Here is a 25,470-nt window from a genome sequence, read left to right as displayed (position 1 = left end):
CTGGGCAAAGACCAAAGGGGAGATGAAGAGAGCAATGGACACATCTCTCTCTCTCTCTGTATCCCAACCCTTTAAAAGCACTTACTCAGAATTAACCTTTAAAACAGCAGCACAAAAAGGCATAAACACTGAGATGATTCTTCCTTACTTCCCATTTGAGGAGAACCCAATTTTAATATAAAGTTCAAAGTGAAGAAATAAGATGGGAAAATGAGCAAATAACAAAAAAAAAAATTTGACTGTAGAAAATGAAGGGTGCTGGGGGGCGGAGCCAAAATGGTGGAGAAGGCACACACAACTTTCTAAGCTCCTCTCATTCCCCTCATAACCAACTATTTAATCCAGCCTCAAAAATAGCTCTTCACTGCTTAAATTCACGAAGATGAGAAGCACTACAATTTACCAGCCGAAGTCCCTCCGGAAGCTCGCCAGGAAAGGTTTGTCCTGAGGGGCCAGGAACAGACTAGCACAGGCAGCTAGAGGCTAGCGTCCTGAGCCAACCAGGGGCGGGGGAGATCTCTGTGGCTAGAGAAGTTATAGAGATGACTCTGCTATAGGCTAACTGCTCTGCCTTGACTACAAAGCAGTAAACTGGAAGAGAAATTAAAGCCTAATACAGAGGGTACTCTAAAAAACGCCAGAACCTAAGGAGATCTGGCTGTAACCCCTCAAACCTGGAAGTGACTCAGGCAGACCCTTAACACGGCCCTGCAGCCACATACAGCAGTCCGGGGCTTTTGTGGGGGGCAGGCACAAATCTGCATGGCAGCGGGGCACAGCCTGGGCAGCCTCTAATTGGCGCAATGCGGGGCTCGGCCTGGGTCAATAGAACTTCCCCAGCAGACTGTGCTTCCCAGGGCAGAGACACTTCTGGTCCCTGCAAATCCATTCACTGCTCAACTGCTAACACCCACAGCCCCAGGGCAGGCTTTAGCATGCAGTAGTGAAACTCTCACTGCTCAGTGTCTAGCCCCAGGTCAGTCGGTATCTCACACATGGAGGAGGAGGAGGGAGCGGGGGAGGGAGGCCGAGAGGTGGTTTGCAGGGCGCTTTCCCAGCTGCACCCTGCAGGCCTGAGTTACTCCCAGGTGGGGAACTCTTTCCCAGAGCACTCCAGTACCTCGCTGCTTTTTGTAGCCGGTTGGCAGGACAGCTACCCATCCATACACCAATCACTACTCTGCAGAGGAAGCTGGTAACATCGTGGCTCTGAAGGCAGACCCTACAGGCTCTAACAAAATGAGTAAAAAAAATCAAAAGAACGATTGATAGTTTCTATACAGGAAGAGAACAGCTTTTCAACCCTGAAGAAACTAATAGCAGTCTCCAGACAATTGTTCATCCCCAATACAAAAGTCTCTCCTAGAGGAGACTATTAAAAAACCTTAAAAGAGAGCTAGAAGAGAAATGGGGAAAGGAAAGAGAAGCTATGCAAGAGAGTACAGAAAAGGCACATAATTCACTAAAAGAAAAATTTGATAAAGTGGAAAAAGAAAACAACTTCCTGAAATGTGAATTGGAAAAGGTAAAAAACTCCCAAGAAGTGCAGGGAAACAGAATTTGTGAATTGGAAAAAGAAAATAATTCACACAAAAAAAAAAAAAATTAGTGAAATGGAAAAAAATTCCATAGAGCAAAACAACTTAATTGGACATATACAAAAAGAAGTAAAAAAAGCTAATGAAGAAAATAACTCACTAAAAATCAAAACTGAACAAATAGAAATGACTGATTCATTGAGACATCAAGAATCAGTCAAGTAAAACCAAAAAAAAATGAAATATTGGGAAAAAATGTCAAATATTTTCTTGGAAAAACAACAGACCTAGAAAATAGATCTAGGAGAGAGAACCTGAGGATCATTGGACTACCTGAAAATTATGATGGAAAAAAAAGAGCCCAGATACTATTTTACAGGAAATCATCAAAGAGAACTGCCCACAAGTAATAGAACCAGAAGGTAAAATAGGTGTTGAAAGAATTCATTGAATACCTTGAAAAAGACCCTAAAATAAAGACTCTGAGGAATATTGTGACCAAATTGCAGAATTTTCAGACTAAAGAAAAAAATTTACAAGCAGCCAGGAAAAAATAGTTCAAATACTGAGATGCCACAATAAGGGTCACACAAGATCTGGCTGCCTCAACATTAAAGGATCGAAGGGCCTGGAATCTGATATTCTGAAAGGCAAAAGAACTTGGAATGCAGCCAAGAAAAAACTATCCAGCTAAGCTGAGCATTTTTTTCCATGGAAGAAGAGGGACATCTAATGAAATAAAGGAATTCCATCTGTTTCTAAGGAAAAAACCAGACTGAAACAAAAAATTTGATCTTCAACAACAGGACTCAAGAGTAGAAAAAGGTAAAAGGAACTCTTGAGAACTGTATTTCTGTTGTGAATATACATAAAAACCACATGTATAATTTGATTTTACAGATATAACATAAAAAAGGGAAGTAGAAATGGAAAGGGGACAGTGCCAGAAAAAGGGAAAAGGGGAGATAAAAAGAGGGAAACTACATGCAAAAATGAGGCAAAGGAAACCTATCATATCTGAGGGAACTTGGAGAGAGGGAGGAACATTGTGTGAATCCTACTCTCATCAGAGTTGGCTCAAAGAGGAAATAATTGACATATTTGTTTTACAGAGAATCTTCTCTCACCTCATTAAAAAGTGGGAGAGGAAAAGGGAAAAGGAAAAAGAGTAATAAGGGAAGGGTACAAGAAAGGAGAAGGGATTCAAAGGGGGGAGTGAGGGATATTAAAGAGGGAGAGCTACATGACGCAAGTGGGACCTATAAGTTTAATACTAGGGAAGAAGGGAAGGAGGGCAAGAAAAAGAAAAGCATAATCTGGGGATATTAGGATGGCAGGAAATATAGAATTAGTTATTTTAACCGTAAATGTGAATGGGATGAACTCTCCCATAAAGAGGAGACAGATAGCAGATTGGATCAAAAGTCAGAACCCTACAATATGTTGTTTACAGAAAACACATTTAAAACAGGGAGATACATGCAGAGTAAAGGTAAAAGGCTGGAGCAGAATCTATTATGCTTAAGGTGAAGTCAAAAAAGCAGGAGTAGCCATTCTTATCTCAGATCAAGCAAAAGCAAAGATTGATCTAATTAAAAGAGATAAGGAAGGAAACTATATCTTGCTAAATGGTACTATATATAATGAAGCAATATCAGTATTAAACATATGCACCAAGTGGTATAGCATCTAACTTCCTAAAGGAGAAGTTAAGAGAGTTACGAGAAGAAATAGACAGCAAAACTATAATAGTGGGAGATCTCAGTCTTGTACCCTCAGATTTAGATAAATCAAATCACAAAACAAATAAGAAAGAAATTAAAGAGGTAAATAGAATATTAGAAAAATTAGGTATGATAGATCTCTGGAGAAAACTGAATGGTGACAGAAAGGAGTATACTTTCTTCTCAGCAGTTCATGGAACCTACACAAAAATTGACCATATATTAGGACATAAAGACCTCAAAATTAAATGCAGGAAGGCAGAAATAGTAAATTCTTTCTTTTCAGATCACAATGCAATTAAAAACTACATTCAACAAAAAGTTAGGTGTAAATAGACCAAAAAGTAATTGGAAACTAAATAATCTCATCTTAAAGAATGATTGGGTGAAACAGCAAATTATAGACCAATTAATAATTTCACTCAAGATAATGACAATGATGAGACATCATACCAAAATTTGTGGGATGCAGCCAAAGCGGTAATAAGGGGAAATATTATATCCTTAGAGGCTTACTTGAATAAAATAGAGAAAGAGAAGATCAATGAATTGGGCTTGCAACTTAAAAAGCTAGAAAAAGACCAAATTAAAAACCCCCAATCAATTACTAAATTTGAAATTCTAAAATTAAAAGGAGAAATTAATAATATAGAAAGTAAAATAAACTATTGAACTAATAAATAAAACTAAGAGTTGGTTTTATGAAAAAAACAGTAAAATTGATAAACATTTAGTAAATCTGATTAGAAAAAGGAGAGAGGGAAAGCAAATTAGTAGTCTTAAAAATGAAAAGGGAGAACTTTCCACCAATGAAAAGGAAATTAAAGAAATAATAAGGGGTTACTTTGCCCAACTTTATGCCAATAAATTTGATAACCTAAGCGAAATGGATGACTACCTCCAAAAATACAGGCTTCCCAGATTATCAGAGGAGGAAGTAAATTGCTTAAATAGTCCCATTTCAGAAAAAGAAATAGAATAAGCTATTAACTCCCTTAAAAAAATCCCCAGGACCAGATGGCTTTACATGTGAATTCTACCAAACATTCAAAGAACAATTAACCCCAATGATTTATAAACTATTTGAAAAAATAGGGAATGAAGGAGTCCTACCAAATTCCTTTTATGACACAGACATGGTACTGATACCTAAACCAGGTAGGTTGAAAACAGAGAAAGAAAATTATAGACCAATCTCCCTAATGAATAGTGATGCTAAAATCTTAAATAAGATATTAGCAAAAAGACTCCAGAAAATCATCCCCAGTATAATACACCATGATCAAGTAGGATTTATACCAGCAATGCAGGACTGGTTCAATATTAGGAAAACTATCAGTATAATTGGCCATATTAATAATCAAATTAACAAAAACCATATGATCATCTCAATAGATGCAGAAAAAGCCTTTGATAAAATACACATTAAATGTGTTCTGCTTAATACACATTTCTTTATGAATCATGTTGGGAAAGAAAAATCAGAACAGAAGGAAAAAAATAGAAGAAAATGAAAAAAAGTTGGAATCTTTACAAATTGTTAAGTCATTAGAGTTGATAGAGACAATAATTATCTAATTTAGCATGGTTCAGTATCACTGATCTGAACTTGCAAGGAGATGTTTTGGGCCAGAACCTACAAGATATTAAGTAGAACGAATTGATACAATGCTTGGGTTCACACCTTTACTCATTGGAGTTCACACATTTGGGAGATTTCAGGGTTTAGTATGAGATATCTGAATTCATACCTCCCTTGAAGTTCTCAGGGCTGGAGAGCACCCTGGGAGATATCCCACAATCCCACTCTCTCAGATATAAGAAGCAGACAGAGGCCCAGTCAGGAGAGTTCAGCTGAATTAGATTGGAGAGGAGCACACTGGGACAGACACAGAGCACTCTGGGAGATTGAGAGCCAGAAGGCCTCTCTCAAAGGCAAGAGAGATTCATTCTATTTTCCATTTGGCTGGCTGGAGACTGAAGAAAGCAGAGGCAGAAGCAAAGGTCAAAGCTGCAGGAGCTTTCAGAACCGAGCAGAAAGATATGCCTCTAAGAATCTAGCTATCCAGACCCAAGGAAAGAGACAAGACTTGGAAGAAGAAATAAACATTTGCATTTTTACCAGCTGGCTGCATTTGGGGTAATTATTGATTTGAATTGATACTAAGGCTGCCTCCAGAAAACCTCTCCCGAGAAACCTGCTTTCACCCAAAGAGTTCTTTTAAAGAAGAACAAGAACTCCAAAAAAAAAAAAAAAAAAAAAAAAAAGTGAATATAATATGTTGATTTACATGGCATCTCCTCAGTTCTCTCTCTGGATGAAGGTGGCATGAGGTCTGAACTCTTGTAGGTTTAATAACTCAATTGATGTGATCAGATTACACTGAAGTCAAAGAAATAGATAAGATGGAAAAAGTTTGCAACATCTCACTATTCAAAACTGTAGAATGGATCAACTTGGCATGGGAAAAAAAGTAGTATATGTGGTGTGATGTTCTTTTGTGTTTTGGTAAGATATAAGAACCCAATAGAAATATCTATTCTACTACCACTAAAATGGATAAAGCAGAAGTGTCAGGCGACATACAAAGTACTTTTTATAAATATTTGAAATGATTTGAAATATATGATTGCATTTATTAAGTACTGTATTCCATCATAATAAAGTTGGAAAAAGATCTTACAGTTACAAGCAAGGGCTTCCTACTGTCCTTTTACCAATAGGACCTTCAGCTCTAAGTGACCTAGCAATATATTTTAGAAAAATGCTGGCAGTTATAAAAAATAAATTCATAGAAGATGAAATAAAACCACTTAATCAAGGAATTACTAAAATCTCAAGGAAAGACAAATATAAACTAAACAAAAACTCTGAGGTTATTACAATTTTCCAACAAATGAAGTTCAGTTATATGTTGAAGTGCCTTATGTAAAACATTCACATGTTAAATCACACACACACAAAAATTATGAACACAAGAAAATAATTTATTGTCTGAGGAACAAAAAGGATATACCAAAAAGCCCAAGAATTATAAAAAGTAACTCATTGATTTGGTAAATCTGAAATAAGCATTCTGAAATATAACGTGTATAATACCTGTACTGATGAAAACAAAGCCTTTGATTCAGTTCTGAACTCATAGCTTATTCATATACATGAATATATACATATATAAAATTTATCCAGCTATAATAAGAACACTAGAACATGTCCTCTTCATGGACCAAACATTTCTATTTAAAAGACTCCACGAACACAAAAATTCCACAACAATTGATTTTAAAATATGACATCTTTCAAGAAGATAATCAAGCTCTTTACAATTCTGCCATGGCCATTATCATAATTCCTTAGAACTATGTATATTTTCCTTAGTAGAAAATATCTTAATATTTTTTAAGTTAAAAAAATTGTAGCATAATATTGTTAATCACATTATATAATTGGATTATTTTGAACTGGTGGTGCTGTGGATAGACCCTTGGGCATGGGGTCAAGTCCAGCTTCAAATACTTATTAGCTGTGTGACCCTGGGCAAGTAAGTCTCTGTTTTCTTTGCAGGGTTGTTCTGAGACTCTGACGAAATAAGATCTTCTTTGCAAGGTTGTTCTGAGACTCTGATGAAATATTTATAAAAAGTACTTAGTATGTTGCCTGGCACATGGTAGGCATTATAAAACAAATGCTTATTCCATTTTAATTCCAGTTACATGATTGCTCAGAAAAACACATGAAACCCTCTTTGTCTTTTAGTATCTTTCTCTAGCTATATGAAAATATCAGTTACCTATTTCTTAAAACTCTTAAAATACTCTTTAGAGTATGCTAAGGAAAAACAGAGACTAAAACTTCAAGTTTGAATGCAAAGTCATGGTCTATCAGTGGATTTAGGCAATACTTACAAATACTTTGAAAAAGAAAGTTATGGTTATCTAAGTTAAAAGACTTACTGGCACTTGAAATCAAACTCAATAGGAAAAACTCATTTAAAGCTACTGACACTTAATGTGATACAATTTATATGCTCTTTTAGATAGTAACAGATCAGAAAAGAATCGTTAAAAAAATCTTGCTAATATTATTTGAAAACTACACCCCTCAAGGTAACTATGGAAAGGTTAATACACTATATTCAAAAAAGGAGGAAAACGATTGAGAGAGTTTTTCAAAACATGATTAACAGACATATATATTTTTTAATTTAAATACTTCTGAAGCAAAAAGAATACATCAAGCAATCAAAGACTGATGATTGGGATATACCACTAGATTTTTTAAAATAGTTTTTGATTTACAAATATATGCATAGATAATTTTTCAGTACTGACAGTTGCAAATCCTTTTGATCCAACTTTTTCCTTCCTTCCCTCCACCTCTTTCCCCAGATGGCAAGTTGACCAATACATGTTAAATATGTTAAAGTATAAGTTAAATACAATATATGTATACATGTCCAAACTGTTATTTTGCTGTATAAAAAGAGTTGGACTTTGGAATAGTATACAATTAGCCTGTGAAGGAAATCAAAAATGCAGACAGACAAAAATAGAAGGATTGGGAATTCTATGTAGTGGTTTATAGTCATTTCCTAGAGTTCTTTCCCTGGGTGTAGCTGGTTCAGTTCATTACTGTTCTGTTGGTACCACTAGATTTTTAAAAATGTAATTAAAAGTAATTTATGTTTAGATGGACCCTATAAAATTGTTAGAATCATGAGTGAATTAAAAAAAAACTATTCATGAGAAATATTTCTATGACCTCAACCAAGAACGTATTTACAAAAAAAAAAAAATTGAATAAAATAGCCATCATTTAGATTTTTAAAGAAGCAGAAGTTGTTTATCATGATAATAATTAAATATAAAGTTTACTCAACTAGAAATTACAGATTATTATTGTTAAGAAGCTCAGACTTGCAGACTGTTCAAAGATATGGTAGAAATAGTACAGTACAACACCATAGGCTACAAATGTGTATAGTACCTGCCAAATACATACCAGACTGTGAGTTTGTAATTGAAATTATCCATCAGAAAATCTCTCTTTCAAAATCAACAGATGACACTCAGCTCTATAAAAATAGACCTTAAAATATCCTTGAAAATTTTATAATACTGGAATTGGCAATTATTAGAGGAAAATAGTTGTCCATAATTACCCAACTATAACATTGATCTATTAAAAAATTAAAAATGTTTCCAGTAGAAATTGTCATACCAAATATTCATAAATTTCTAGGATACATGGAATGAAATAATTTCAAAATTTTGAGATCTAGTATAAGAAACTTAAATCATACAGGAACAAGATGAGATATATACATTCCTGTGGTCTACACTGCTATTGGAATTATCCCAAAGATACTTTCATTGAGTCTACAAAAGATGATCTTATATCTCGATTCTGTTTTTCAGTATTTTAACAGTTATTTTTATGTCCATGTCCATCTTAATAACAGGATGGTGGACCATTTCTATCAGAACTCTATTGAAGATAAAAATGGAATCATATGAAATCGTAAGATATTGCTGTGAGAAACTTATGAAGTAGGAATACACAAGCTGGATTATATTAGGAAGAGATAAAATAGCAGATTTAGTAATTCAAGGACCGAGAGAAATTTAACAAATATAGGGAGCCAGCTAGAGCTTCATGACATAGCATAGGAGCTTAGCATTAAAGGAAGCCAGGAATTCCAAAAGGCAGAGATATAAGGGTTGAGTATGAGTCTGAAGGGATATTTTGCTTCAAAAATGGGCATATGGGATATGGAAATTCAAAGGAAATAGGAAAGGTAAAAGGTCTGGATGACTTGGGGAAGCTTTAAGTAGTCAAATTTGCCTTCAGCATAAATGTATGTTAAATAACATACATTTATCAATTACTCTGTGCTAGACACTATGCTAGGAACTTAGGAAACAAATTGAAAAAAGTTAAACAATTCATATACTTATAATTTACATACATTCTTTCATGGGAGACAACATATAAGTACATAAATGTGATGTTCTCTTCTTTTTTATAATATAATCGTTCTCTGGGAGCAGGTTTCTTGGGATAAGTTTTCTGGAGGCAGCCTTTGTTTCAGTTCAAAATAATAATCATTTCAAATGCAGTCAGGGATTAAAGTAAGTCTTTTATTGTCTCTTCCAAAATAGCCCAATTAGCTTTCTTTGGTTCCGAGAGTTCTTATTGCTAGCTTCAGCCTCCAGCTCTCTCTGAATCTTGGTTCTGCCCAACTGCAGATTAGCTTCTCAATCTCCTTAATTGACCAACTGACTGACTAAAGCTCTAAGAGCTTAAAGGTGTGAACCTAAAGGTTGACTCTTCCTCTGAGAGAGTGGGATTGTAGGTTTTTGACTTGTGAATCTCCCTAACTTATGAACTCCAATGTGTGAGCTAATGTGTGAACTTTCAAAAGTGTGAGCAACAAATTTTCTCCCAACAAAATTCTCCCAAAGGTGTAATTCCTAAGCACACAAGCATTGTTTCCATTAACTCTAATGAATTAACACCTTGTTTCAAGTTCTGGCCCATAACATCTCCTGCTTTCTTTTGATTTAGAACATAGGTGGTCATGACCTCCCTGACTTCTCAAGGAGGTGAGAATCCCAAAATAGAAGGTGATCAGCCTTCCCTGACTGCTCAAAAAAGAAGTGAAAACACCATAAAAAGAAGGTGGTCATACCTTCCCTGACATCTCAGGAAGGGAGAGAAAACACCAAAGGAAATGGGAAATCAAATCATATTAGCAGGTTTCTAAAGGGGCTCACTTGAAATAGGTATACATAAATCCATCAATATGGGAGGCATTACACATAATGACATAAGCACATAGCAGTATAACAGGCTAGTAGTGCTGTAACAAATAACATGAATCAACATGAGAATTTGTACATGTTCATAAGTCCTATAAATAGTCCAGAAGGAATCCGTTGTCCATTAGTTCATGTGCCAGGAATCCAATAATTCCTGCAAGCTTTGAAGTACTGCAATAGTCTCATCAACAATTTTTCATCTCAAGGAATCCAGTGATTCCTGAAGATTTTAAAGTTCTTTTAATAGTCTCATTGTCAGCCATGCTCTTTTAGTGTCAGATGTTTCTTAAATCTTCTCCTTTGTTTTGAGGTTTTTTTCTTTTTTTCTGTTTCTCTCTGAGGCGAATATGGCTCGTTGGCACCCATCTGATCCCTTCTCCATCTGTAGAAATATAAGCAAACCCTCTCTCCCAGGCAGTTAACTTATCTAATTCCCTTCTATTTACCACTTTTGGGATTTCTCATCATCATCTGGCAATTACACTGGAGCTGTTTGCACTGGACCCTGCCCTGTTGGGTTAAAAAGCTGTATTCTCCCCAACTGTAATCTCTTTCTGTCAAGTAATTACTTTTAGGCTGATTGATCACATCAGAGTCCTGACCTTCTAAAGACTCTCTGGGTGTAACCTCAGCTGCTATCGTGCTCCATCTGTCTTTTGTATGATATCTTGGTCCGCCTCTCATATCTCTGGGTCAATCTACATTCAGAGGCCCCGTGAAAGCCTCAGTTGCATTTTGGACATGAGGTTTTTGGTTTTCTCTCACCCTGTCTTCTCACTCTATCTTCATATCCACAATTGGCTCTCAAATGTCCAACTTTTTCACACTGAAAACATCGACAAGTTTCTCTAAAATTCCTTTGCCAAGAGGAACCCTGTCTTCCCATGTTCATCATAGTTTGAGTATAATAAGCATTTGTGCCCACTGTGGCACAGCTCCTTATGATCTCTTCTAAAAGAGCATCTTTGTCTAGTCCCCATATAATTCTTTTTCAAACCTCATTGGCATTTTCCTTAGCCAGATGTCTGGTCATTATTTCTGTAGCTGCATTTTCTCCAATGGTTCTTGTGACAGCTGTTTGCAAACATCCCACAAAATCTGCAAAAGGTTCATTGGGACCTTGCTCTATTTTTGTGAAGGCTTTACATCTATCTTTCTGTCTGGGCAGAGAACTCTAAGCTTTTATTGCAGCCTTAAAAATTTGCTCATACACTGTTATGGGATAATCAATCTGTTCTGAATTTTCTCCATACTGACCTTCACCAGCTAATTGGTCAAAAGCTATTTGTACATTAGCTGCTGTTTGCCTATTGCATTGGGCTTGAATCCTACATAATTCATGATACTTTGAAAGCCACAACAAGTTTTATCCAGGTTCTAAACATGTCCTTGCTATGGATTTCCAATCACTCGGGGTTAAGATTTCATAAGACAATCTATCTAGTAACATCTTAACATAAGATGATGTAGCCCCATAAAGAGTGCAACCCTTTTTCAAATCCTTAATTTTTTCCAAATTAAAAGGAGTGTATCTTCTCCCTTTTTGACTGGAAGAGTTAAGCTCTTCAATCACAGGGTATGCATTTATAAAATCAGATATATCTTCTCCTTCATTTTTTGCCTTAATCCATGTCTTTTCTAATCATGTCATATTCTGCTTCACAGGAGATGCTGATTGTGTTTCTGCTGCTCCCTCTCCTCCTTCTTCCTCCACCTATGAAGGGTTAATTGAGGGGGGATGGTTATGAGATATGGAATGATCTAATTTCTCCTGCTGTGAATTGTACTTAACTCCATTCTTATCTGATTCTTCCTCCTTTTCACCTAGTTTAGTTGGCATTTTCCCTTTTTGTTCTTTCTTCTTTTTCCTTATTCTAACATTTCTATAATTTCCTAAAGCCAATTGTATTAAATTATATGTATTAAGTGTGTCTTTGGAAATTGAGTCAGGTTCATTTTTATTGCAGAATTGACAAAGATCCTCTCCTACTAATTTCTTGTTGCTCTCCTACTAATTTTCACTCATTTGGATCCAATTCTTTTTCCATAGAGAAACAAGAACATATGTGCTTTACAGTTTCTAAAAGTTCAATGATCTGCTCCAAAATTATAATCAAACATTGGCTTTTCATAATCTTGACTTTGCTCTCTAAACATTTTCCTTGAACTAGAAAAGCAGGCTGTTTTCTAAACATCTACCCCATTTTAACTGAAATTAACTGAAATTCTACTTTAACTCTTTTAACAAAATTTCTTTGTTGTATTCACCCTAATTTCTGGGTTGAGGAGACTTTTCCACTGGATCAGGATCAGAGGCTTTTCCACTGAAATCAGGGTCCTGTAAGTCCCACATTCAGGTGCCAAAATGTGATATTCTCTTCTTTTTTTATAATATAATCATTCTCTGGGAGCAAGTTTGTTGGGGGAAGTTTTCTGGAGGCAGCCTTTGTTTCAGTTCAAAGTAATAATCATTTCAAATGCAGCCAGGGATTAAAGTAAGTCTTTTATTGTCTCTTCCAAAATAGCCCAATTAGCTTTCTTTGGTTTCCAGAGCTCTTATTGCTAGCTTCAGCCTCCAGCTCTCTCTGAATCTTGGTTCTGCAGGACTGCAGATTAGCTTCTCAATCTCCTTAACCTCATGCACCTGTATATTAAACATACATAGAATAGCAGTGTGTGTGTAGGGATGGGGATGGGGGGTATGACGTGAAGGAAGTTTAGGATGAAGCTGAAATCAAATTCTGGACAACCTTGAATTCCAGGCTAAGGAGTTTATATTTTATTCAGTAAGCAGTGAGGAGCCCCGAAAGGTATATGAGCATAGGAGTGACTTGGTCAGATAAATATGTTACAAACATTGCTTGGATAATGATTATTTAGAAAGAGAACTGACAAGAAGGCAGGGGTAATTTAGACTGAGAAATGGAATGGACTTCAAGATAGTTTACCTCATCCAACCCTCTCATTTTACAGATGTGGAATGTGAGATCTCAGTAGATTAAATAGCTTTCCTGAGACCATGCCAGAGTCTGAATCTAGTTCTTCAGATTCCAAAGCTAGCTATCTTTCCATTCTGCAACATCTTGTCTCTTTAGGAAGCTAGAACAGCTAGGCGGCACGGTGGATAGGACTATGGACCTATAGTCAGGAAGACCTCAGACACTTAGTAGTTATGGGACTTTTACCTATTTATACCTATTTACTTCAGTTTCTTCTTCTGTAAAATGAACTGAGAAGTAAACTAGTATCTTTGCCAAGAAATCCCCAAATGGGGTTACAAAAGTTGAGCACGGGGCAGCTAGGTGGTGCCGTGGATAGAGCACCAGCCCTGAAGTTAGGAGGACTTGAATTCAAATTTGGCTATAGACACTTAACACTTCCTAGCTGTGTGACCCTAGACAACTTAACCCCAATTGCCTCAGCAAAAACAAAACTAAGAGTTTAAGACAGGAACTAGAAAAACTATAGTACAAAGGCAAATTTAACCTACCAACTCTTTTTTAAGGCTCATAAGGTAACAATGGTTTTCACATTTTAAAATACAATAAGATATTGTTATAAAATGTTAAAAAAAAAAAATCCTTTCTTAGAAAATAGACAGTAAACTGGACTTGACTTTTCAAAGGTCTTTGGTCTAGGAGAAAAATGGGATCTATAGTAGAAGGAAAGGTAAAGATGGGAAACACATTGCCAAAGCAGAATTTACAGAACTTGTTGACACATTAGATAAAGAGTGGCAAAAGAGCCTGGTATTTGAAGATGACTCTAGTGTTATAGCTAATAGCAGAGCTTTTTAAACTTTTCTGCTTGCAACCCCTTTTCATCTGAAAAAGTTGTACATGATTCTGGGTATCTGGGTATATAAAACAGGTATGCAAATCAAATGTTTACTGATAATAAGTCATAATTTGTGACTCCCACATTCAGTTATGAGACTCCATAAGGATTTGTAAACCACAATTTAGGAAGTTGGGGCCTCACAGTAATCAGAAAGATATTGGTTGTATTTTCAAAATAGAGAAAATAAAGAGGGAAATGTCTTTTAAAAATTTAAGTTGGAACATAGCATATTTGAGTTTATATCAGGATATTCAAGTAAAAATATTCAGAAAATAATTGAAAATGGAGTTCTGTAGTTTAGGGGAAAGATTAGTGTTGGAAATAAAATTGGGGCATAATTTATACAGAGATGATAATTTAAATCATAAGAACAGATAAGATTGTCTAGAGAGATAATATAAAGAGCACAGAAGAGCAAGCTATGGATGGAATCTTGAGGAAGCTGATACTTGGAAGGTAAAAAAAAAAAAAAAGGAAAATAAGGAATGGAGATCTAAAAGAAATCAAAGAATTAAGAGGAGAATCATGAATGATATAAGACTTCCCTAACCTTAATTCCAGTGTCTTCTATTAATTGTCTCTTCTTTAACTTGAATATGACTTGCTTATATATTTGTTTACATGTTGTTTCCTCCATTAAATTATAAGCTCCTTGAGGACAGGAACTGTCTTTTGTCTCTTTTTATATCCTCAATGCTTAGCATGGTGCCAGGCATATAATAGGCATTCAGAAATGTTTGCTGATTGGTAAGCTGTGTCTATCATAGAAGATAAAGAAGAAAATATCAATCAAGAATAGACAGTAGCATCAAATGCTAAAGAGAAATCAAATTAAGTCATTGGACTGATTGGTGATTTCAGTTATAATACTTGATAACAAGATAACATTCTTGAGACTTAATTACTTATTAATAATTTTAGAATGAATTCATAGTGATGAGGTCTAGATATGGATACCTAAATGAAATTAGAGTTTAATTGAGGTCTAGTGGCAGGTTCGGGGTACAGGGAGTCAAATAGAGCTCCCCTGCAACCCCTTTGGATTCAGGGCAAGGGTGGAGAGTTAAATGAAGTCTAGTAATGGTGTGAGAGTCCCCTGTAAAGGAGTTTACAGGCCCGAAAAGTTAGATTGATAAAAAGGTTTAATATGGGATTTGGAAGTAAGATTAAAATATAATTAAGGACAGCTACACCCAGAGAAAGAACACTGGGAAATGAATATAAACTGCTTGCATTTTTGTTTTTCTTCCCGGGTTATTTATACCTTCTGAATTCAATTCTCCCTGTGCAACAAGAAAACTGTTCAGTTCTGCACACATATATTGTATCTAGGATATCCTGTAACCCATTCAACATGTAAAGGATTGCTTGCCATCTGGGGGAAGGGGTGGAGGGAGGGAGGGGAAAAATCGGAACAGAAGTGAATGCAAGGGATAATGCTGTAAGAAATTACCCTGGCATGTGTTCTATCAATAAAAAGTTATTAAAAAAAAAAAATATATATATATATATATATATATAGTTAAGGAAATAGGTCAAGGTAGAGAGAGGAGGGCACCAGTACTAGGGTTCCAGTGGACAGCGGGTCCTTGGGGTGCCAGGCATGATGCTAGCGCGTTTCGACCCTCTGCCAAGAGAAGGCTTCAGCTTGACTCTTTTATAAGGAAAGATTTAGTTATAGGGGCCTTTAGGTGGAGTTCCAAATTGGCTCCTCACTGGATTTCAATGGGGGCTTGAGTTTTCTTGGTGGAGGATGGGAAATCTGAGCAGATCATTAGAATGGGGGTTGGGAGAGCCCAAGTTGGCTCAGATCCAGGTGGGGGCTGGGACAGGCCAGGGTCTTCTATTGGAATTCAAAGGGATGCTTTTGACCAGGATTTGTGAATCAAAGGTCCTAGCTTCCTGGATTGATAATGCATCAGCTAGGAGGGGTTGGGAATAGTTTCTTAAAGGGACCACAACCTGCATCATTAGTGTATTAGAAAGTACTGTTAACTTAGTCAGGAAATTGGTGACCTACTCCTGACTTGTTCCCTAACTAGTTATGTGAACCTCTTTTTAAAAATATGAATGTTGGTCTTGATAACTTGGCAGGTCTCTTTCAGCTCTGAAATTCATCACTTAGGAGCTCAGTGCTTAAGTCACAATTGAATAAAAGCCTTTTTTTATTGTCCTCAGTCATTTAGAATATAAATTCCTAGTGGGCAGATATTTTGTCTAAATTGAATTGTGTAGCTTGCTTTGCCATATAATAACAACAACAACAATAATAATAATAATAACAGCAACAACAACAATAACAATAACAATAACAAACATTTATATAATACCTACTATATGCTAGGCCCTGGGTTCATAACTTTAAAAATATTAACTTATTTTATTCTCACAGAAAAATCTGAGAGATCATTTTACAGATGAAGAAACTAAGGTAAACAGAGATTAAGAGACTTGTCCATATAAAATTTAGTGATACCTAAGAAAAAGATTTAAACTCTTAGGCTTACTGTGAAAGAATCAATCATGGAACATGCTAGAGAAACACTGCTTTAAGAAAAAGGCTAAATAACTACTGAATTATAATACTGCCACCTATTATGTGGTGGCTAGGCTGTCAGACACATTGTACATTTGCTAAATTTTCTTTGTCAGACTGATTTTAAATATCATTGTTTTATGGTTCTTGTTCTTTTCAAAGGTTAATTCATTGAGTTACAGTCCCACACAGCTTGACTTGTTGACCTGTCTGTATTTATTTATCCAGTTATGTTAAGCAAAGTGTCTTTAACACCAAAAAGCAACCTGAGGCCAAGAAAAAATTTGGCCAAATTCTGATCAGGACTTCTTAAACTTTCTCCATTTGTGATCCCTTTTCAGGAGAGAAATTTTAGTGAACATGTAAAATAGGAAAAAATAAAACATTTGCTGATAATAAATCATAATTTAGTGATCCTCAGATTCAGTTATGCATCCCCTTATGCCATCCCAATCTACAGTGTAAGAAGCTTTCTATTAGATCATCTAATAGGTCTCTTGCTAAGCCTAGTAAGGCTTATTAAGGGATGGTAGAGGATGGGGGGAAAGGAGTGTTTTGTTTATGTATACATAACTACAGCAGTGGAGTTTAGGTTCTGGTTCTTTTCAACAATAAATTTTCTCCCATTTACAAAATAAAGTCAGAACAAACTTTTTAGAGGACTTGAAATATTTATAAAAGTGCTTTTAGACTTTCTTTAGGAAAACCAGACCAGAAGATGAAGATGACATATACAAATAAAAACAAGGAAACTATAATCTAAGTAATGTGACCTCAAAGCTCTTTAATACTAATGCCTTAGGTTTATACTCCACACTCATACAACTCATATTATGCCACTTGTCCCTTAAATCTAGCACATTGTCACTTTCCTTCTGTCTATAAAGTAGCATACATTCATTTGCTACTACGTTTGGCTAAGATGATAGGAAAAGATAACGATGAATATTGGAGGGGATATAGGAAACTGGAATACTAACGCTGCATTTAGTGAAGTTATGAAATAATACAACCTTTCTGGAGAGCAGTTTGGAACTATACCCAAAGGGTATAAAACTGTGCATACCTAAGATTCAGTTGTGTCACTATTAGATCTGTATCCCAAAGAGATCTTAAAAGAAGGAAAAGGACGCACAGGTGTAAAAATGTTTGTAGCAAGGAATTAGAAATTCAGTCAAAGCTCATCACTTGGGGAATGGTTGAATAAATTAGAAAGTAATGGAATATTATTGTTCTATAAGACATGATGGGCAGGCTAGTTTTAGAAAATCTGGAAAGACATATATGAACTGATGCTGAATGAAGTGAGCAGAGCCAGAGGAGAACATTGTATATAATAACAGCAAGATTATGTCATAATCAATTGTGAGGGACTTGGCTCTTTTTAGCAATGCAGTGATTTGAGACAATTCCAATAGACTTAGAATGGAAAATGCCATCTGCATCCAGAAAGAGGACTGTGCATTCTTGATATGGACCAAAGCTTAGTATTTTCACCTTGTTTGTTTGCTTTTTCTTTCTTGTGTTTTTTTCCCCTTTTGGTCTGGTTTTTCTTACACAAGATTATCAAATATGGAAATATGTTTTGAAAAATAACTTTATATTTTCTATTAGATACTTTCATTCTTATCTCATTTAATCATCATATCCACCCAAGTGAGATAGTCATGGCAGGTATTATTATCCCCATTTTGCAAATGAAAAATGATACAAAGAAAGGATAACTAATTTGATTCAAATCCCAGAACTAGTCTTTTGATTCTTAGTCTAGTTGTTCATTAATTATACTATACTTTCTTTTATTACCCTTTTCATGCAGGGGAATCATAAATAAGGAGATCCAGAATCTATAATTTGTGGAGTGAGCTACCTTGAATTCTTAGGCCACACTCTTGGCACCACATAGTAGCCAATGTAGTCCTGATTTTTATTGAAGGAATTCTGTGATATAAGACAAAGCATTTATCTTAGTAGTATAAACATACTTTTTTCATTTCAAAAAAGCATTAGACAAGTTTGAAGGCTATTTCTATTTCCTTCATCCTATTTATTTTTTACTATTGCTATCTACATGGACTTAATTGTTTTAAAATTAATCTTGGATTCTTGGATTTATTGGCCTATTGAATGTTACTTAGAGAAAGTAGTTTGGAATAAATAAAATCCTTGATCATCTTCTCTCAATCAGGATTTGTATTTATTCCAATTAGATCTGTTATTTGATTGCTGGTAGGCCTCAGTTTTGTATTTGAGTGCTTATATTGTGAAAAGCACTTTGCTTAGTGCTGGTGACACAAAAAGACAAGTAAAACAATCTCTGCTCACAAGGAGCTCATACTTTAATAGGAGAAGATAATACATATTGGAAGCTTCAGCTACAAAATCAGATGTAAGAGCCCAGTAGCTTTTAGGGCACAGGACAAAGCAAATGGTCATACATTTTCTTCAATGTCATTTCCTCTGACTAAAAACCATTATCTTTTTTCTGATATTTAACCATTTGACAATGCAAAAGACTTTGGTAGTTGGAAATTTCAGAGTTTTCACTGGTTATTGTTGCTAAAGAGTCAGGAGGTGTAGTTAATGACCTGAGGCATACCTATAATGTTAAAAAGTGAGACTTACTGGTCTCCCTTATTAGCTCTCCATTATCCTGGAAATAAATTTATCTTGTTTTCAATGCCAAAGCCTTTCCTGTTTAGTGAAACCTGTTAAGAGCTTTCCCTTTTATAACACAGTCTTCAAGAACCCAGAGCTATCCCCATGCCATAATCAGAAGAGGATTTTAGTGAGAGATTTGTTTAACGTATGTTTTTAATATCTCTGCTTATATACTTATTGCCAGTTTTAGAGCATAAACATTTAATATTTGGAAACTAAATTTATTTAAAATGTTTTTAGTATTACACAGTATCACAAAGAAAAGTACTTAATAAATTTTTTTTGATGGTGTTAGTAGAAGTGGTGATATTGTTGAATTCCCTTAACTTTTCAAATCATGGCAATAGATATCATTCTGGGGGAACATACTTGTTGAACCATTTTTAAATGTGGTAAATCATCTTAATTGGGTGCATTTGCCTCCAGAAATCTTTGCTGCCTTTATTCTCTGACATTCTCACCAATAAAACTCACTGCTATAGATTAAAGCTGTGAATATTATTCACTTCTTAATGTTATAGTTTCCCTTACAGTTAAATGATTATTACATAATATCTCATGTGCTCTTCTGTGAAATGAGAAATACATAGAATTCTACACGATGATATAACATTTCAACCGAGGCTTCTACATAGTTCTTTTTGTTGAGAGAATATAGCTGCAAATGTGTATGTCTACATAGTACAACAGATAATAACATCCAGTCTTTTCTAATGTGTCAAGTGGTTTTGGAAAGGTTGATGTCAGGACCTTGACAGAAGATGGAGGTTGAGTCTAAAAGAGAGAAAATATAAAGTGGAAAAATTGTCAGTAAGAGAAAAAAGGAATACATGCATTAGAGAATCTACAGGGCTTCTCTGTGAGTGTTTGGGGAGGAAGACAGAGCAAATGAATGTATGCTACTTTATAGACAGAAGAAGGAAAGTGACAATGTGCTAGATTTAAAGGACAAGTGGCACAATATGAGTTGTATGAGTGACATGTCCTAGAGAGAGAAGGGAAGTACTGGGTTTAATGGCAAATGGTATAGAGAGGATAGGCGACAGGTCCTCTGTGGGGCAGTGATCTGTAGAAAATGTAAGGCAAATTTTTTTTTTGACAAAGCAGCATGGAAAAGGGACAAACTAACCCAAGTACTCATATGACATGCAACTGACTAAAGGAAAAATAGCTGGTTACAAATGAAAGCTATAATCTGAAAAACTAAGTGGAATGTCCATGAAGTCAAAAGTAGTGAACCTTGAAGCAGAGCATTTGTTATTTCATTGATTTGTATGAATGTGATAGCTTTGTTCCATTTCTTCCTCATTTTATAGAAAAATGATTTTAGCTTATCAGAAATAAATTTAAATGATGCAAAATAACTCAAGCATTTTTCTGATTCAAAACAAATTTCTTATTTAAAGGAATTGTTGTTCAGTAAACATCTATTCAATAAATACTAAGGAAATAGCCTTTTATGCGGTATTTGAGGGAAACAGAAGCACTGTCCATATACAATAAATACTTCTGTGTATGAGAAGACAAAATGTTTAAAAAGCCAAACTTTCTAACACATCCTAATACAATATAAACAATTGAAAATAAACCACACTGAAAGGATGCATAGTGGTCCAACATGAATGTATTTCTCTGTTAAAATACCTGATTATTAGAGATTTGTCTTTTAATCAATATACATCATTTTATGTCAAAATACATTTTGTTAAGAATTTTTATAAATGCTATCTTATGGTATCATTAGAAAAATCATGATTAGCTGAGGGTCTCTAATAAGTAGCACTGAGATTTTCATTATGGAAGTGGGGTGAAGTTCATATGTTTGCTGAATTGAATTAAAGTGACAAGAAAGTTTTCACATGGAGTCATCAACTTTGGAATCTCCTCTCTTATCTTTATCTCAGTTTATTGTTCTTTGGGATTCAGTGTATGGCCACTGTCTTTTAACATGCTCTTTTCCTGATAGGTAGTAATGATCTTTAAAAAGCATCATTGTTAGGTCTGTTTGTGATTTAAAAAATTTTACACTATGCATTATTATGGAGGCCTATAATGGTGGGAAATTTTTATAAATCCCATAAAACAATGAATAAATACTTGCAAGGTGGGTTTTGTAGATGACATCAAAATGACAACAGAATATATTTATGGAGAATATAGCAAGCAACACATGGGAAGGGCTTTCAGAAGTGCTGACAATACTACTGAAGCAGATTACCTTAAAAGGAAACACATATGGTTCTGGTTTTTGCCTTCCTGCTCAGCTAAATCTATTTAGAGTCATAAGCTTGCAACCTGCTGAGTGGATACTATTTTATCCATGTGTGGATTATGGAACCAAAGAGGAGACAGCTGATCATCCAAATATGAGCAAATTCCTTGGTTTTCTTTTCCCTCAAGTAGGCCTGGGACCTGACATAAATCCTTTTATTTTCTTTATTGAATTATCTCCTATCTCCACTACTTCTGGGACTGATATACTTCTTTGGACTTCCAGTGTTTAGTATCCCCTTTTCTGTATTGTCATAAGGACATAGTTAAAATGGGAAAGGGGAATACTTTAGCTTGATCAGATCTATAACTAAAACATAACCAGACTTTTATCCAGAGATGCCAAATTTAGAAGACATCACTCACAATTGCAGTTTGTCAAGAACATAGAATCAATGGAGTTTAGCACTATCAAATGCCAGGCTGAAGTGAGCTGCAGTGAACTCTTTCTCTACTCAGGTCTATTCTCTACTTCTCTCTATCCAAATGAGAGTACATTTTATATTATTTTCTTCAGTCTCAGTTTTGAGTTCTTAAAGACCAAAATTTTGATATGATTATGATCTTGATACTCACAGCTTACAATGTTCTCCCTCATCTAAACTTAAAACACATTGCTGATACTTTTTCATATTCATTTTTACTTTAATTTTGACTAGAGTTATTTACTTAGTGGGTCATAACCTTGAGTATAGATAGCAATCTCCTTGAGGGAAGGAAATAAATATAATTTAACTTTGTATCTTTCTCTGCTCTTGAACAATCATTTGTGCATAGTTAACATTTATTAAACATATGTAGCACATGGAATGAATGTTTGTCAGTCTGAAGATTTCTGTTAGCACAAAAATGTTTTAATTATTTGTTTGAAATAGTATTTTTTGATATATGTTGAAATCTAAATAAAGACTGGAACATTCAAATTTTTAACAATTGACATCAATCAGTAAATATTTTATTTTTTGTATTATAGTTTTTTTAATTTTTCTAAACATATGCATGGACAATTCTTCAACATTAACGCTTGTAAAATCCTGTGTTCAAATTTTTCCTGCTTCTCCCATGCCCTCCCCTGATTGCAAGTAGTCCAATATATGTTAAACATGGTAGAAAAACATGTTAAATCCTATATATTATCATGCCGCACAAGAAAAAAAAAAAGAGAAGCAGATGCCCATCAATTGGAGAATGGCTGGGTAAATTGTGGTATATGAATGTTATGGAATATTATTGTTCTGTAAGAAATGACCAGCAAGATGAATACAGAGAGGCTTGGAGAGACTTACATGAACTGATGCTAAGTGAAATGAGCAGAACCAGGAGATCATTTTACACTTCGACATCGATATTGTATGAGGATGTATTCTGATGGAAGTGGATTTCTTTGACAAAGACTCAATTTCAATTGATAAATGATGGACAGAAGCAGCTACACCCAAAGAAAGAACACTGGGAAACGAATGTGAACTATTTGAATTTTTGTTTTTCTTTCCGAGTTGTTTTTTACCTTCTGAATCCAATTCTCCCTGTGCAACAAGAGAACTTCTCAGTTCTGCACACATATATTGTATCTAGGATGTACTGCAACATATTTAACATATATAGGACTGCTTGCCATCTAGGGGAGGGGGTGGAGAGAGGGAGGGGAAAAATCGGAACAGAAGCGAGTGCAAGGGATAATGTTGTAAAAAAAAAATTACCCTGGCATGGATTCTGTCAATATAAAGTTATTATAAAATAAAAGAAAATATTTTAAAAAAAGAAAAAGAAAAAAAGAGAAGCAAAATAAAATACAACAAAAAGAGTGTGAATCACATTCAGTTCCCACAGTCCTTTCTCTGGGTGTAGATGGTTCTTTTCATCCCTGCACAAGTGGAACTAGTTTGAATCATTTCATTGTTGAAGAGAGACAAGGCCATCAGAATCGATCATCGTATAATCTTGTTGTTGCTGTTTATAATCATCTTCTAGTTCTGCTCATTTCATTCATCATCAGTTCATGTAAGTCTCTCCAAGCCTCTCTGAAATCATCCTGCTGGTAATTTCTTATAGAATAATAATATTCCATAACATTCATATGCTACAACTTATTCAGCCATTCTCCAATTGATGGGCATCCATTCAATTTCCAGTTTCTGGCCACTACAAACAGGGCTGCCACAAACATTTTTGCACATGTGGGTTGCTTTCCCTCCTTTAAGATCTCTTTGGGATATAAGCCCAATAGAAACACTGCTAGATAAAAGGGTATGCACAGTTTGATGTCTTTTTGAGCATAGTTCTAAATTGTTCTTCAGAATTAAGTGCTCTCATAATTCTACCAGCAATATATCAGTGCCCCACTTTTTCTACACCCCCTCCAATATTCATCATTATCTTTTCCTGTCATCTTAGCCAATCTGTGAGAGGTATGTAGTGGTATCTCAGAGTTGTCTTAATTTGTATTTCTCTGATCAATAGTGATTTAGAGCACCTTTTCATATGACTAGATATAGTATCAATTTCTTCATCGGAAAATTGTCTGTTCATATCTTTTGACCATTTATCAGTTGGAAAATGGCTTGAATTCTTATAAATTTGAATCAATTATATATTTTAGGAATGAAGCCTTTATTAGAACCTTTGAATATAAAAATGTTTTACTAATTTATTGCTTCCCCTCTAATCTTATCTGAAATTAGTTTTGTTTGTACAAAAGCTTTTTAACTTAATATAATCAAAATTATTTTGTGATCAATAATGATCTCCATTTCTTCTTTGGTCACAAATTCCATCTTCTTCCTTCACAGATCTAAGAGGTAAACTATCCTATGTTCTTCTAATTTGTTTATAATATCATTCTTTATGTCTAGATCATGAACCCATTTTGACCTTATCTTGGTTTATGGTGTTACTTGTGGATCTATGCCTAGTTTCTGCCATACTAGTTTCCAATTTTTCCAGTAGTTTTTGTCAAATAGTGAGTTCTTATTCCAAAAGCTGGGGTCTTTAGGTTTGTCAAACACTAGATTGCTATAGTTATTTACTATTTTGTCCTGTGAACTTTACTATTACATGGATCAACTATTCTATTTCTTAGCCAGTACCAAATGGTTTTGATGACTACTGCTTTATAATATAATTTTAGATCTGGTACAGGCAGGCCATCTTCATTTTTTTTCATTAATTCTTTTGAAATTCTTGATATTTTGTTCTTCCAGATGAATTTTGTTGGGTTTTTTTAGGTCAATAAAATAGTTTCTTGGGAGTTTGATTGATATAGCACTAAATAAATAGATTAGTCTAAGTTGTATTATCATCTTTATTATATTTGCTTGACTTACCCAAAAGCACTTGATATTTTTCCAGTTGTTTAGATCTGACTTATTTGTGTGGAAAGTATTTTGTAGTTTTGCTCATATAGTTCCTGACTTTCCCTTATCAGATAGATCCAAATATTTTATTCTATTGACAATTATTTTAAATGGAATTTCTCTCTGTTATCTCTTCAGCAAATATTTTTAAAGTTATTTTGTACACCAGACACTGTTCTAACTACTGGGCATACAAGGAAGCCAAAATAGTCTTTGTTCTCAAGGAATTAAATTCTAATGGGAGAGAGAAAACATGTACACAACTAAGTATATATAAGATGCATATAGAAAAGAAAAATGTAACCTTAGAGGGAGAGACAACAACAGTGGGGAAACTGAGAGAGGCCTCTGAAGAAGATGGCTCTTCATCTACGTCTTGAAGTAAACCAGGCATTCTAAAATATGGCAGTGAAGAAAAAGAAAACTCCAGCAATGGGAAATGTAGAATTCTTTATGGAGAATGGTTAAATAGGCTAGATTGACTAGATCCTAGAGTGAATAGAGCAAAGTAAAATGTAAAAAACAGGAAAATTAGGAATCGTCTATTAAGTGCTTGAAAAACAAAACAGAATGGTTTATATTTGATCCTAGAGGCAATGAAGAACAACTGGATTTTAATGAGAAGCTCAGTTAGGTTTCCCTTGAAAACCATATGAAACCAAGCCTCTGAACAGTCTGGAGGAATAAAACCACTCTCCAGCTCAAGACAGATTGGAAAAACTTCA

This window comes from Antechinus flavipes, chromosome 5 (genome assembly GCF_016432865.1).
Source record: "Antechinus flavipes isolate AdamAnt ecotype Samford, QLD, Australia chromosome 5, AdamAnt_v2, whole genome shotgun sequence".
Taxonomy (NCBI): Eukaryota; Metazoa; Chordata; class Mammalia; order Dasyuromorphia; family Dasyuridae; genus Antechinus; species Antechinus flavipes.
This window is presented reverse-complemented; position numbering follows the sequence as displayed.